Below are 14,786 nucleotides of genomic sequence, written 5' to 3'. Positions count from 1 at the left end.
CCTGCAGTACTCTGCTGAGTGGGTGTCAAGATTCGTCTTTGTATGCTGCACAACCTCGCCCTTATGAGGAAATAACCCTTGACACCGCCCATCCGGCGAGACCCTGAGCCAGAGGCAGAGGAAGAGGAGCCCTGTGCCAAGTTGGAGCTGGACTCCTCCATGCCCTTTGACAGTGTGCGCAGGCTTTCTGGCAAGCTTTCCAGTGCACCAAGCATTTGGTTGTATTTTTTCTGTGGCCTGGCCCATTGAAGTCATCATCTGACTCCTCTGCAGCAGAACTAGTGAGCGACCTCGCCCTCTGGCGAGCTGGCACCTGTGGTATCCGTTCCCCCTGCCCCGGCTCCTGCGCACTTTTGACCAGTGTCTCAGCACGTGCAGCTCCCTCCTCTAACCCAACCTCTACACTATGTGTCATGTCAGTCTCCGAGCTGGTGGACGCGAGTGTCAGATCAAGTGGCGGTGTGGCTTCATTATCACTGTCCTCCTCCTCCACCTCGCTTGGTGCCGGCTCCAGCTCTTGGGTAGCTGCAATGACAAAGGGAGATGGGTTGAGTTGTGGAGCGGGGAGAGGAAAAAGTAAGACGTGCGTGCTGACACCATCTGCAGCACCTGAGTCAGAAAAGATTGTGGGTTGAGAGAGGTGTGGGAAATGAGAAGGAAGATTAGGTACGTAGAGACCGTCATCTTCGATACCTCCACCGCCGCCACTGGCCACGGCCGCAGCAGTGGCCCACCCAATGATCCCCAGCATGATCTCCTCCACGGGGGTGAGGACGTGTTGCCGTGCCTGTCCTCCGTCCGTTCTTTGCTGCTGCCGGCTGTAATGCCCCACAGTCTCCTGCAAGACAGAGGGAAGTGTGTCAGTGAGTGCCCTACAAAATGTTTTGGTGATGTGCCTGTCATGGTCAAAAGCTGCCAGTGTTGTGTGACCTGTGAGTTGTGGGTGTGTGGATTGCAAGAGTGGTGCTATGTGAGGGTGAGATGCAGCATTCGAAGTGCAGCGTTGCGTATGGATGGGCAGTGTTTGTCGGTGGGTGGGTGACGGGGGGTGTCGTGCGTGGCGCAGTGGTGCAGTTGGTAGGATGTGCCACTTGCATTCACTCACCTTGACCACTTGTGTCAAATCATTGAACTTTTTCCTGCACTGCATGCACTTGCATGATGCAATGCTCCTGGCATTCATTTCCAGTGCCACTTCCTCTCACTGCCTCCGCATCTGTTGTCTGGAGGGTCTCCTCCCACCTTGCGGATACAGAATGGCCCTCTGTGCAGCCACCTCATCCACCAAGACCTCCAGTGCGTCATCGGAGAGCCACCGTTCTCTCGCCGGTCCAGCCATTCCACTTGTCCTCCTTTACCGATTGCATTGACAGTGCACCTCCCCTTTAAGAGCTGCAGGCTGCCTTTAAGTAGTGTTGGCCATGCCCCATATCGCACCCCCTGCTGGTGCGTGCAGCCACCCAACAGCGCAGATAGTGCTGGCTGCATGCAGAAATCATGGAGATGATCCGGTAGCACGAAGCTCACATGCTGCCTGCATCTCAACCACTGGACGTGGGTTAATCGCACCCGGATTCGGGGGTTATCAAATTTAACCCCCGCCACGTTTTACCAGATCTGGGTTTCAGTTGAACCAATGTTATATTCGAAAGGGGGTGAAATTGCTTATCTGTTGTTTTCCTTTATAATTAATTACCTGCTAACGAAGTTGAACGCTCAGAAATTGCATATTTCAAAGCAGTGTATTCCTGCAATTTCTTTAGCAGGTTTTTAATCATGGACATAAACAAGAAAAGAACTTGCATTTATATAGTGACATCCCAAAGCCCTTCTCAGCCAATGAGTTACTTTTGAAGTGTAGTCACTATTGTAATGTAGGGAAAGGTGACAGCCAAATTGTGCACAGCAAGATCCCACAAACAGCAATGAGCTAAATAACCAGATAATCTGTTTTCAGTGATGTTCGTTGGAGATAATTATTGGCCAGGACATAAGAAAACTCCCCTGCTCTTCTTCAAATAGTGCCATGAGATTTTTTAGAGAGGACTGACAGGGACTCAGTTTATTGTCTCATCTGAAAGACAACAGCTCTGACAGTGGAGCACTCCCTCAGTACTACACTGAAGTGTCAGACTAGATTATGTGGTTAAGTCTTGAAGTGGGGTTTGAACCCACAACCTTCTGACTCAGAGGCAAGAGGGCTACCATTGAGCCAAGGCTGAGGAATTGTATCTCTGAAAGGACCATTTTTGTGTCCTTTTATGTGTTGAAGTTGATGGCATTTTTATATAATCCACACCAAGCTCACCCAACATCTCTTTTTTTTTTGGAGGATGTGGTGGATGTGTTCCTTTGTACCAATTAACCACTTAATGTACTGCAGGGCTACTTTCCAGACTTGAGTGTGTTGCTGGTAGGCATTCCTCCTAGCAGGACAAAGAAGTTAAGCGACTTAGGGAGGGAATTTCAAAGCATGGGTCCTTTCGGCTAAAGGCACAACCAGCAATGGCGGGTGAACGGGAGCTGTTGCTGCTGTGGCAGGGATGGAAACCTGATAGGAAAGATTTGAATATGGAGTTGAGGGAAAGGTGGACACAGATTTGGGAGATGACAACGTGTCCAAGAACTTTGGTGAAGAAAGGCAGGTTGGAGATGGAATGGACATTTGCAAGAACAGAGAGGTCAAGGGTGGTTTTTTTTGAGGAGGGGCATGATGATGGTGATTTTAAAAGGTTGGAGGACAGCACCCGAACAGGGGAAACCATTTACAATGTCAGATAGCATGGGGGCTAGGAAGGGAAGTTGAGTGGTCAGCGGCTTAGTGGGAATGGGGTCAACAGAACAGGAGGTGGGTCTCATGGTAAGATGAGCTTCGAGAGTGGGATCAAGGGAAATGGGGAAAAAGCAGGAACAGGGTACTGAGTTAGACAATCAGCCATTATCATTTTGAATGGCGGAGCAAGCCCAAAGGGCCAAATGGCCTACTCTTGCTCCTATTTTCTATGTTTCTATGAGAGGGCATGTGGGAGGTGGGAAGAGAAACTAAAGAAAGATATGGGTCCAGGGCTAGAGCAGTGTGAGCTGGGGGATGTTTGATTTGGTGGACAATGAAAAAGGGATGGGAAAAGCAACAGAGGTGTCAATCTTAATGCCAAAGAAATTCATGAGCCCCTCAGATTTGTTACTGGAGCTGAGACTGAAGATGAGAGGGTTGGTAGTGCCGAAAATAAACCAGGAGTTATCTTTGGAGTACTAGGCAGTTTTAGAAGAGGAGAGTGAGACCTGATAGCGCTTGATGTGGTCAAGCCAGATATGGCAATTAATAGTTAAACTAGTTGTGCTCCAGATACGTTCAAATGGTCAGAAAGAGAATTCACATTATGGAGGCAGGGCAGGGATTAGAAGAGCTATGTCCTGGTTGTAGATAATATGAAAGGAGATAATATGAAAGAGTCCAAATTTCAAGTCTGAGGTCCTGTGTTGGATGAAGATGACTTGTAGACAGAGTGGAATCAGATTGGTGCATTCATGAACCAGAGTCTGGGTTCAGAGACAGTTGTGGAGAGGTAGTAGAGCCAGGATTCATTTAATGGGCAGATTAGCAGCTGCTGGAAGTTGTCCAGTGGAATCAAAGGACTGAGGATGTGTGGAGAGTTAACCATGAACCAGCACAGGTTTATCCAAGGGTCTTGTGGAGGTGCATAATGGCCTCAGGTGTTAGCAGTGCCACTAGCAGATCCGGTACACCAGCAGAGGACCGAGGAGCAATGGCAGTTAAACCCCCAAGGGCCAGGAGTAGTGAAGTCCAGAGAGTCAAGGGAGGGTGAAAGGGAAATGCACAGGGTCAGTGCAGATATGGGAGCTAGTCCGAGGAACAGCTGTAGGGAGCTTGAGGAGCTCCAGTCCCATGAAGGGTGACAGTGGAATTCTAAAGGATGAATGGAGCTGCACAAAGATGAAGGCCATAGGAAGCAAACAGATAGTAGTAAAGCAGAGACCGTTCAGCGGCATGGGCGAAGAAACCAGAACAGGATGGGATCAGGTAGGAATCGATCAGAGCATAGAATGAAAAGTCGTATTGGAGGAGCAGAAACTAAGACTGCAGGAGTAGGCCAAGAATACAGGCAGCCCAGCAGAGAATACAGTCTCAGTAGAAAGTGGCAGTGAAGGTCACAATAAAACCCAGAAGTGGAATTCGGCTCAGGAGCAAGCAGATTTCTGCCCAGGACCTAACACTAGTAGAGTAAAGCTGAGAAGCCAGCATTGCGTTAAGAGTACTGCACCACAGCAGTTAACAGCAACAGATGAGGGATGGGCATTGTAGCCTGGAACAGGTTACCTTAAACTTGACGATGACAGAGCAGAGTCACAGCAGTCAAGGCATACAGTGTAGACTAGCACAGCAGCACAGACCTGATGGCAGAAAAGTCCAGGGGTCTAGGAAACTAAATGTGAGCAGAGTACCAGCCATTGAGAAGAGCACAGGTAAAAACACAGAACAAGCAGTGAAAGAGGATGAACAATGTACTCTGTATGGGTAACTTGAACTTGGAGATTGAGTTAAAATGTACCTACCATTAGGAGCAGGTGAGTCTTAAGCAGTGAAGGAGAGAAGACTGGGTGGAAAGGGGCAATTGAATGCCATGGATGGAGTTGTAAAGGACAGGAATTAAGTCAGGAGCTGCCAACCCATGATCCATCTTCCCATACATATGTGAGAGAATTATACATTTGCTGTTGACTGCACTATTGGTGTAAAAGTGCCTTTAGATTCTACAGCTGAAAATTACAGCCTCTTAGCAGAAGCATAATGGATGTTATTTTGACTAATTTAAATACTAATAAAAGGGTGGCACTAACAGGGCAGTAAGTCATACAAAGTACCAACTTTTGGCTGAAGCACAAGATTTTGTCCTTTGCACTGCCACAAAATATGAATATATAATTGGCTTCAAGCAGTATGACTAAACTTACAATTAAAACTCACAAAAGCTTATGTGACATGAATGACTGGTTTTCTCTGAGGTGTAATATTATTGATTTAAGATATTTTTGAAGTTAAAAGATACTGTTACTCTAACAAATTAATTGTCTAAATCAAAGCTCTCCAGCTGGGAACCATTGGATATTCAAAATATTGAACCAGTGAGATCACATTATAACCTTGTCATACTGGAAATGGAAAGTTTGCAGATGGTAACCTTTTTGAGTAAGGTTAGGCCTTTTCTTTATCTTTGATTATATGATATGATACATTGAATCAGATACAAGAAAGGTAGGCCTGCTGACATTTTAATTTCAAAAAGAAAAGCAAGGTGAATCAATTTTACATTAAAAATTAATCTCAAATTAGATCAAAGCCAATCAGATGATTTAATGATTGTACAGAGTACAAAGTACAACAAATGTTCTAAGGGCATATTTATTTTAATTACAGTCTTATGTCATGGAACTAGAAAATAAAACATGAATGGTGCCCTCTAAAGCAACCATTGGTCCATTGAAAAATTTGGATTGGGCAAAGAGGTTAATCAGTTACTTGAGGAATATATATTTAGACTATACCAGCAAATCTCCTGTTACATTGCTCACTGTATTGAAGGCTATACTGTTTTATAACAATAGTGATGTTTATGTCATGTAGGGGATATTATCAGGGCCATTTTTTTTGAAAACTATAAATCAGTGGCATTTATTTTATTATATATAATCCAATGCTTATATATATATATATAATTTTTAATCTCTTATAGTTTTGAAGCTAAGGATACACTACGAGCTAGTATGCAAGAGTTAGATATCTTGTATTTAGCAGTACTGGGTGAGGCAGTGCAGTTTAGCTGCACTGGGGGCAGTCCTTTGGTGGGATGGTGGATGGTCCAGGCTTTGGCAGCATTGGGTGGGGGTCCCAGAGTTTGGCATCAGCATAGTGGATATGAGGTTTGGCCAAAGGTGGGGGAATATAGGGCTTAGCAAGATGGGAGGGATCCTTTGTTCTGCTACCACTACTGGTGGATTCCTGGTGGTCTGTCAGCAATGATGGGAAGAGAAGATCATGTGCCTCACAGCTTTGGGTGAGTGTGAAGGGCCCTGGTTCTAGCAGCACTGGTTTGTAACTTTCTAAGAGTTGTCTGCAAACATTCAACTTGCTGTTTTGTGATTGGCTCCTGGAAGTGTCTGTCTGTTTCTCCCTCTCTTGTCAGTACTTAGAATATTTACATATTCTAATTATCAACAAAACACAGACGATAATTAGAATTTCTGTTTGATTTTAAAATTCAATTCATTTGTTTTGTTAAAAGAAAAACTTCAAATTAGAATGTTGGAATATTCCCCTGTATCAGTCACTAAAATACATCCTGATATTACTGCTGTTCTAATTTATTCGATATAGAATGGAGTGGGGGGACTGCCCGGGACGGTCTAATCATAACCCACCTGAAAAAAACCCACAAAAATGCAAAGTAGTAAATCAAATATAGAAAACAGGTAAGAAATCATTGTAGTTCTATGTTATATGGAATGACATAATAAGAGTGCTTGTAATATATTTCAAGCCTGAGGAAATCTTGGGGCTGAACTGACTCTAATAAATTGCTGGAGCTTCACTTTCAGTTTACAGTTTGTAATGTTGGATGAGATTTTCCACTTGTTTGCTCAATCTCTCACACTTGACACTCTATAATCCTGTACCAGCACTGATTGTACTATAGCTGAGACATTTTTTTATTGGTTCATGGGATGTGGGCATCGCTGGCAGGGCCAACATTTATTGCCCATCCCTAATTGCCCTTGAGAAGATGGTGGCAAGCCACCTTCTTGAACAACTGATGGCTTTCTCGGCCATTAAGAATCAACCACATTGCTGTGGGTCTGGAGTCACATATAGGCCAGACCGGGTAAGGACAGCAGGTTTCCTTCCCTAAAGGACATTAGTGAACCAGATGGGTTTTTATGACAATCCAGTAGTTTCATGGCCATCATTACTGATACTAGCTTTTTAATTCCAGATTTTTATTTAATTAATTGAACTCATGACTCCAGAATATTAGTCCAGGCCTCTGGATTACTAGTCCAGTAACATAACCACTATGCTACATTATCAGTTGTAGTATTAATATTATCTTGTATATATGTAAGGAATCTTACAACACCAGGTTATAGTCCAACAGTTTTATTTGAAAATCACAAGCTTTCGGAGCTTACCTGACGAAGGAGGTAAGCTCCGAAAGCTTGTGATTTTCAAATAAAACTGTTGGATTATAACCTGGTGTTGTAAGATTCCTTACATTTGTCCACCCCAGTCCATCACCGGCATCTCCACATCTTATCTTGTATATGACAGAGATGGACTGGAGGGTGTGTCTTGTTGCAGATCATAAGGATGTCTATCTATAATATGTTAAAAATCTACATCTGCATACACCACTGCTGAAACCCTTATCCACACTTTTATTACCTCCAGACTTGATTTCTCCAATATCTACCGCAAGCTCCATGCTACAAAAGTTTCAGCTAGTCCAAAATTTCACTCTGCATTCTGAACCACACTAAGTCCCACTGAACAATAACTATTTATATAGTGCTTTCAATGTAGAACGTCCCAAAGTGCTTCACAAAGGCGTAATCAAAAAATGGATGCCAGAAGAATATATTAGGAGAAGTGACCAAAAGCTTTGTCAAAAGTTGGGTTTTACGGTGGGTCTTAAAGAAGGAGGTGGAGATGGAGAGGCAGAGGAGTTTAGACAGGAAATTCCAGAGTGAGCGTAGGTGGCTGATGGCATGGCTGCCAACTTTGGGGTGAAGGGACAGGAGGATGCAGAAGAGACTAAAGTCAGATGAACAGAGTGTTCATGGAAGGTTGTTTGGCCTGAGTAGGTTACAGAATAGGGAGGGAGATGACATGAAGGGTTTTAAACACGAGGATGAAAATCTTAAATTGGAGGTGTTGGGGGACCAAAGTAGAAATGCAAGAACTGTGGTAATGAGCAAGTGGAACTTGGTGTGGGGTAGGATGAGGAGAGCAGAGTTCTGGATGAGTTGAAATTTAGGGAACATGCAGGATGAGAGGCTGACCAGGAAAGCACTGGAATTGTCAAGTCTGGTGCGAACAAAGGCATGGATGAGGGTTTCAGTGGCAAACTGAGGCAGTGGCGGAGGCAGGCAATGTTATGGGCGTTGAAGTAGGTGGTCTTTGTGATGGAGAGGATATAGGGATGGAAGCTCAGCTTGGGATAAAACAGAATGCTGAGGTGGCGAATACTTGCGGGGAATTTTAACCCCCCATGACGGGCGGGACAGTGGCGGAAGGGTAGGTTAAAATTTCAAAAATCTGAAACCCGATCCCAACCTGCCTCGAATGCGCCCATTTCTGGTTTTAATGGAGGCGAGTTGGGGGGCAGGCAAGTAACCTGGAGAGGCGGGTTGGTAATTTCAATATGTTAATGAGGCTGCATGCCTTATACTTAACAGCTGTGGGCTGGGTTTCCCAGGGCTCGGGAAACCTGGCAGCTAAAGGGAGGCGAGAACGGCCGGATCCAGCAGGTAAGTGTCTTTCCGATACTGCTTGTGGGCCAAGAGGAGCAGGAATGCTTCCCCCCGACCCCCTAAGCAAACCTGCCACGATCAGCCCCATTCCCGCGATCTGAAGCCCCCCTGGACTCGCTACCTCTTCTCCCCCCGACCCCCGATCTCTTCAACATCCCGCGATCTCCCACCGACCCCCAATCTTTCCAACATCCTGCGATCTCCCCCCGCCGACCCGCAATCTCCCCCCGCCGACCCGCAATCTCCCCCCGCTGACCCGCAATCTCCTCCCGCCGACCCGCAATCTCTTCAACATCCTGTGATTTCACCCCCCGACCCACGATCTCCCCCCAGAGCTGTGACCTCTCCCTCCCTCCCTCCCTCCCTCCTCTCCGGTCCTCAGCTGTGGTTTTCGAGCACAGGCCTTCCCCCCCGATAGCCAGCCAGCTGTCAGCCGGCCGGGAAATAGAGACAAAATTTCAAATGAGGTCCTGCTGTTAAACTCAACAAGAACTTCGTGTTACCCGCATTTCTGGGATTCCTGGCCACTACGACCCTCCCCCCGGGCCACCCCCACATCTGCCCGTAAATATCGGGGCCTTTAGTTCAGCCTAGACAGTGGCCAGGGAGGGGAATGGAATTCGTGGCAAGGGTATGGAGTTTGTGATGGGGGTCTAATATTAAGGTTTCAGTCTTCTCAATGTTTAGCTGGAGGAAATTGTGGTACATCAAAGATTGGATGTGGGACAAGCAGTCTGACAACACATAGGCAGTGGAGGGATTGAGAGATAGAGCAGGATGCTATCAGCATACAAGTGGAATCTGGCCCCATGTCTGTGGATGATATCGCCCAAGAGACAAGAGGACGGGGCCAAGGATAGATTCATGGGGGACTTTGGAGGTAACGGTGTGGGGGTGGGAAGAGAAGCTAAAGCTGGAGATGCTTTGGCTATGATCAGATAGGTAAGAGTGCAACCAAGCAATAGCAGTTCCACCACACCTCCGGCCCACTCGCCCTGCCCCGCCGCTCTCGGCGTACCGGGTGACCAAAGATGAGGAGCATAGGCAGAAAGTGCCACCTGGACCTTAGGATCAGCCTCTTCAGGTGGTCAAACAGGGACTGCAACCTCTGGCACTGTGCACACATGTGTAAAGTCATTTCGTCCACTCCACAGAATGGGCATGCGTTTGGTGAAGTGGCTCAGGAATCTGTTTGATGCCACGATGCCTTGCAACACTTTCCATCTCAAGTTCCCAGTGGTGCAGGGATGGATTCCCTTATACAGGAGTTTCCACTGGGGACGCTCATGCGTGCTGATTTACAAAATGTTCTACTATGTTTCTGGGCGGAAGGCAAAGGCGAGGAAATGGAGAGCATGCAGCAGCAGTTTAGACAGGAATTCCCTCCGTGCAGAGTGGAAAATGCATAGAGGGAATTTCCAAGAGAAGGCTCAAGTTGTGAGGCAGAATTCTGCGAGGGAGGTTTCAGAGGCCCCGCACCGATGAACAGCTCTGTCCGAATTGGGGGTTAGGTCGGACAGGACCGCTCCACAAACCTGAGTCTCCTCGATTCACCATGCCGAGTCAGGGGCCAATGCAGACTTCATCTCCTGGATGGCTCTGGCCGGGAGGTGAACGCACCACCAAAACACGTGGGCGGCTAATCCTGCAGTAGGTCCCTGATTCTGGTTACTTTTGCAACAAGGGTCCTTCTCTCCATTAGCCGCTTGCTGCTGATCTCGACCCCACGCAGCCAGGGGTCATGGAGGAACGGCTCTGCTAGAATTGCCACTGCCTTGGTTTGGAAAGGGCTCCTGGTGGAAGCAACCAAGTTCCAGACCTTTAGTACGTCCTGGTAGAAGATGGGAAGCTCTCGCAAAGATGCAGACAATCCCTGCAGTCTCCAAAAATAAAAAAATAGGAACTGAATCCTAGAATATAAAAACATTTGTTATCTTTTTAAAAATATTGTTATTTTACTTACCTTCTAATGACTTCCCTCTATCACTACTTTAACTGTTAGTTCCCTAATGTATAACTATTTCTAAAGATATTGTTTCCATTAGAAAATTATAGAACTCTACCTACTGTATTTTCCAATTTTGGTATCTAAGATACAACTTAGACATAGAAGACCAGGATTTGCCCTTTCAATATGTGGTAATGATGATGTACTGGTGCTTACCTGCTTAGACTGGTTTCTGATGTTCTCAATTAATCTCATTGGACTCATCCTTTAATTTGTCTTTAGGACACTACCTGCTATCCCCTTATTGGTTCACACTCATGAGCAGTACAATGTCATTCTTCACTGCGATGGTGGGATTCTTCTGGTTCAAGGTCATCAGGTAAGTAAAAAACTGTTAAAATAATTAAATGTTTAGGTTTACAATAATCTTTAAAATTTTAGTATAATAAAATTGAGAGAAAGGAGGCAACTGAACCATACCTTTTTGTTTTTATCTTTCACTCCCCTTTGCTCTTTGTCTTGTTTGTTCTTTTACCCTCTACTGCTGCATTTTTCTCAACTATTCTCTATTTCTATTTCTCTGCCTTCCTTTTGCTTCCAAGGATCTGGGGCATTTCAGAAGTAATGAGCAAAATTTCCTTCTAACAATCACATAGTGCTCAAGCCTCCCACAAACCTAGGTTTGCATTGGTGCAGGCCTTGTAACAGCAGCATTGACTGACTAAACACCTGCCACTTCCAGTGATGATCTGCACTGTCTATCCTGATTGTGGGGAATCCTTTACTGAACTAGACCAAATTACATGTTTAATAGCTACCAATATTTGCTGACTTACAACTCTGGGGCTATACTCAGCCTTGTTCAGTGGAAGTTACTAAATGCAGCAGCATGAACGTTTGCCTGCCATACGGAGTCTAATGATGGCCATACAAGCAAAAATCAAATATGCCTGTAACTGGAAAGGAGCTCCCTCATAAAAAGAAGAGGAAATGGCCGACAGCATACAGCTTTATTACTTGAGTATTCATTTCTCCTGGAACACATTTGTTAATCACTAATAACTTGTTAACTGGTGTGTTAGCATAACAAGTAAAATTTGTTCACCTCAGCAGCTTATATTTACAAATATATTACCTTCCAGTAGTATGTCTAATACCATTTCAAATATCATATATGTTATCCACTTATAATTGTTTTCAAAATGATTCAGTTTCTAATATGGAGTAGTTCTCCTGTTCCCATGTCAAAATCACTGTTCTGCCATTGGATTAATCTCTCTTTATCTTCAATTGTTATCTCCAGTTTCTTCTTTACTTTTAGTTATGGCTCACAGTTCTGCTCTCTTTCCACACTCCACTTGCTTTCCCATTTTTCAGGCACCTTTTCCACTCTTGTCATCACCACCTGATTCTTCTAATAATTGTTGACTCCTCCTTTACCATTCCCACTGTCTCTGTTCACTTACAATTACGATCCTCCTTTTACAATTCAAACAAATGCGTACGTGGTTATACAGTCTGCTATTTGTTCTATTCTGTATTAGCTATATTCTCAATGTACATCTTGTGGTGTTGCAATTGATTTTTAGGCATTGATTACATGGCTTCAGCTTGCATGAGTAGTTGGCTGATTTACAATTTTGTCAGGGCCAGGCTACATTAAGGTGGTGAAGAGTATTCACTCTTGGCTTTATGTAGCTCTGACTCTTTTTGTATTATCAGTTTTTCTGAATTGATTTTGATTGGTGTTTTGAGCTATTTTTTACTAGCTTCACTGCCAGCTATTTCTATAGATTGTTGATGATTCTTTCTGATTTTCTACCTAACTTATTGTTTTAAGCTTACTGACTTTTTAAATTATCTTGCTATCAACTGTCTCTTTTTAGCTTTGACTCTTCTTTCATTGCCAATGTGTCTGATTTTCTTCTCTCTCTTGCGTATCTGCATTCAGGTTATTCTGGTTTCATCGACCATTCCTCTTCTTCAGTATGTTTATTTTTCCTAACTCCCCTTCTACCCTTAAACTTGACTTTTTTGATCTTTTTAAATAAAACTCTCTTGTGGGTCTAACTGACGCCTTTGAGCCTTTCCCTCGTGGTTCGGTATTGTGCGCTGCCTTCTGACCAGTTCATGGACCATTTGATACACCCCGTGACTTGCTCCAGCCAACAGGCAGAGAGACTCACAGTGGAATCTAGAATCTGATTCTGCTGGCAACAACAGGGAGCAATCTGGCCTGGTAGAGATGTTTCTCCCTTTCTGTATGTTGGCAACAGTTGGGAGGGATAGCAGGACAAACAGACTCTTTACATTACCAGACAATCAAGGTGTTAAAATAATGTTGTAAATGATGGAAGTGGTTTAATTGAACTTTAATAAAGAAAATACTATTAGATGCCTCTCATTATGAACGTTTTCACTAGTCCAGACTAAACTTGTACTAAAGTCAAGTTAGAAACCTAGACTTTGATAAGATGACCTTCGTGAAATGAGCTGCTTTGTCACCTTTTATGAGTTTCAATGATGAGGATTAATTGTGTTAAATACATACTGAAATTAAACATTATTATTGAACAAATTTCTACTATCATAGCACAATTTGTAATCCTTTGTTATGGATGTCAGTCATGCACCAGTGACATTGCCTGTTGTAACTACCAGCACCAGGAATGACAGTCAATATTGGCAACCCCCTACCCCCATAAATTAAATATGCAAGCCGGGGGTCCTGCTTGTGGGTCTGCTCCTGGTCCTGGCCAAAACAACCATCCACGGGTCCAGGATGCGTGGGACCCGTGGGGAGGGGCGCTCTGGCAGCCTGCTTCTCTTCTGCGGTTTGTCCGTGCCTGGATGGCCCTGTAGAGGGAACATGCGCTATCCACTGCTACGCTCGAGGCCTTCAACTACCGATGAGCACTGCAGGACGTTAATTGCATAATCAATCAAAATAACAAAATACTGATTTAGTTTAGCTTCTTTTAGTTTGATTGGACCTCCAGTGAGATTATTTTTAGTGGTGCCCTCCTAAAGGGGCAGTATTGATGTCTGTCTGGTGACATTGGTCCAATTAATATAAGCACTTCTCTTAAACAGATAGGCCCCTACTTTTATTGAGGTGGAGTAGATTGAACATTGAAATCCTGTACCCATCTTCCTTGTCCCACCTTCACCCCCCCACCCTCCAAGGACATTGCTAGCCCTACCCCTTTCCATTTCTCAGAATGGGCCCACACTAAACATCAGACCTTCACTTCAGGCTCCAGACTGCCCATGAACAACATCCCCAGGAGATCAGCTAGTAAAGTATAAATTTGCTACTAAATCAAAATGTTGAGATTTAAATACCAGTACAAGGACTACGCCTTTTATCTTTTTAAGGCCAGCATTTTGGCCTTGCTACCATTTACTTTAATACCATTAATTTAACATGCAATGCCAAAAGAATAGATGTAACAGATAGCCTATGAAGTAAGGCCTTCTCTCCTTGAGCTGAACTGTGAAAATATTATACATTATTCAGAAAAGGAATATTACAAGTTGCTCAGAGTGGTTAATCAAGTCAGTTCCACTTTTATATTATGTGAATGGAAGATTAAACCTCTTTGCTGTTTTCATATCCCTGGCTGTCACAGTGACATTATTTCTGCAATAAGATTGGAACTGGATGGAGACAACAACACACAAAACTGTCACTCGTCATTTATTTTAATATTTTACAGAGTTGTACTTTATGGTAGAACTAAACTACATTTTATAGGATTCTAAACAATGGGGCAGATTTTGCAGAATAAATAATTGCGTCAGAATGACGCACACCATTATTAATGTGCAAATCGGCCAGCAACTTGTAGCGTGGAAGAGATAGCCCGTGAATTGCGCATCTCCACAAGTTGCTGGTTGATTTGTGCCGTTCTGCCGTTAGCTTTGCGAAAACGACATCTTTCGCTTAACCTCCCCGTAATTTTCATGAAATTGCTGCATTTGCACATTAATTGCCCATTAAACTCGCCACAGAAAGTTAAGTCTAGTAATTATCAGCGTAAGTATGCTTTTAACGATGTGATAATTGTTAATGATTGCCAATCAACCTCTCTTGCCCAGAAAGTAAACAGTTAAAAGTGTGGAGTCTCATTCTTTCAGGTTGTGAATTGTTTTAGGAGATTTTAAAAATGTTAAGTTTTAAAATTGTTTTTCTTTTTCTTTTTGCCTCTTTTTTCTCTCTCTCAATCCAACCTTTCTTTCCCTCTCTTTATTTCTCTTTCTGTACCTGATTTGACATTGAATTCACCCA

At 44.1% G+C, this 14,786-nt stretch overlaps 1 long non-coding RNA gene across 1 annotated transcript in view; it reads left to right on the top strand.

The window, feature by feature from the left end:
* LOC137332143 (uncharacterized) overlaps positions 1 to 14,786 on the top strand; it is a 175,797-nt gene that overhangs the window by 132,522 nt on the left and 28,489 nt on the right. The window contains exon 2 of the long non-coding RNA XR_010965600.1: positions 10,778 to 10,874. This is a non-coding gene — a long non-coding RNA (uncharacterized lncRNA). The remainder of the gene's footprint in view (positions 1 to 10,777; positions 10,875 to 14,786) is intronic.

This window comes from Heptranchias perlo, chromosome 14 (genome assembly GCF_035084215.1).
Source record: "Heptranchias perlo isolate sHepPer1 chromosome 14, sHepPer1.hap1, whole genome shotgun sequence".
In the NCBI taxonomy this organism is placed as follows: Eukaryota; Metazoa; Chordata; class Chondrichthyes; order Hexanchiformes; family Hexanchidae; genus Heptranchias; species Heptranchias perlo.
Note: the sequence above shows the minus strand (reverse complement) of the source record. Positions and strands in the feature narration are given on the sequence as shown.